This window comes from Bos taurus, chromosome 26, assembly GCF_002263795.3.
Source record: "Bos taurus isolate L1 Dominette 01449 registration number 42190680 breed Hereford chromosome 26, ARS-UCD2.0, whole genome shotgun sequence".
In the NCBI taxonomy this organism is placed as follows: Eukaryota; Metazoa; Chordata; class Mammalia; order Artiodactyla; family Bovidae; genus Bos; species Bos taurus.
Window position 1 is genome coordinate 11,912,162 of NC_037353.1, and position 1,386 is coordinate 11,913,547.

A 1,386-nucleotide genomic window follows, 5' to 3' on the forward strand; every position below is an offset into this window, starting at 1 on the left:
ATACATACAAGTGGATAACAGGTACATAGATAAGATTCTCAGCATCACTAATCATCAGATAAATGCAAATCAAAACCACCATAAGATATCACCTAACACCCATTAGGCTGACTATCATTAAGAAGACAAGATTTAAGGAGTAAGGATGGGGAGAATTGTGCACTATTTATATATAAATATAAATTGGTTCAGCTACTATGGAGAAAAGAATGAAAGTTTTTTAAAATACTTAAAATGGAACTATTAATGCCATTTGACTGGCAATCCCACTTATGAGTATATATCCAAAGGAAATGAAATCAGGGTATTGAAAAGATATCTACAGTCTCACAGCAGCATTATTCACAATAACCAAGCTATAGAAACAACCTAAATCTCCATAAATCCATTGGATGTACAAAGAAGATCTATGTATACACCTATGTATAGCTTCTGTATTTATATCTATTTTCCCATAAAATGAAATATTATTCAGCTATGAGAAAGAAATTCTGTTTCTGATCACACAGATTTTGAAAGCATTATGCTAAGTGAGATAAATCAGAGAGAACAATAAATACTCTATGACAGCCTGTATACGTGTAACCTAAAAGCCAAACTTCTAGAAGCAGAGAGTAGAATAATGGTTATCAGGGTTGTGGATTACTCAGTTTGGGGAGATGTTCATTAAAAGGTACAGACTTCCAGTTAGAAGATCAGTAAGTTCTGGAGATCTCTCTAATCTAGTGATTATAGTTAACAATATTGTATTATACACCTCAATGGTTTTAGATCTTAAATGGTCTCTCAACAAAAAAGAAATAACTATGCAACATGAGAAAGATATTAGTTAATGCTATGGTGGTATTCATATTGCAGTATATAAAGGTATAAAATCAACAGATCGTATATATTAAATTCACACAATTTTATATGTCAATTATGTCTCAATAAAAATAAAAGAAATGTTTTAAGATGATAGATTTTATATATGTAATCATTTTTCAAAGATTTGGTTGGTATGTTTCAGAGATTTTTTTTCCCCTCAACACAAAGTACATGAAACTAATTTAAAATACTCTGTGGAAGTGTTATAGCTCTTTTAGAATTTGTCTAGCAGGTTTTCTGGGCCTCGCCAGAAACCATTAGTTAGCATGCGTGCTCACTGGGTCTGACTCTTTGCACCCCCATGGACTGTAGCCCACCAGGCTCTTCTGTCCATGGAATATTTCAAGGGAAGAATACTGGAATGGGCTGCCATTTCCTCCTCTAGGGCATCTTCCTGACCTAGGGATCAAACCAGTGTCTTCTGGTCTCCTGGATTAGTAGGTGGATTCTTTACCACTGAGCCACCTGGGAAGACCCACCAGAAACCACCCCTGCTCAAAATAATCTGTGGAAACATAT

General features: G+C 34.6%; 1 non-coding gene across 1 annotated transcript; it reads left to right on the forward strand.

Annotated features, from left to right (window-relative positions):
* The first annotated feature begins 1,065 nt into the window (after positions 1-1,065).
* On the forward strand, positions 1,066-1,126 carry LOC112444553 (U7 small nuclear RNA). Its single transcript, XR_003032906.1, has one exon. It is a non-coding gene; the product is annotated as a U7 small nuclear RNA (small nuclear RNA).
* The last annotated feature ends 260 nt before the right edge of the window (positions 1,127-1,386 follow it).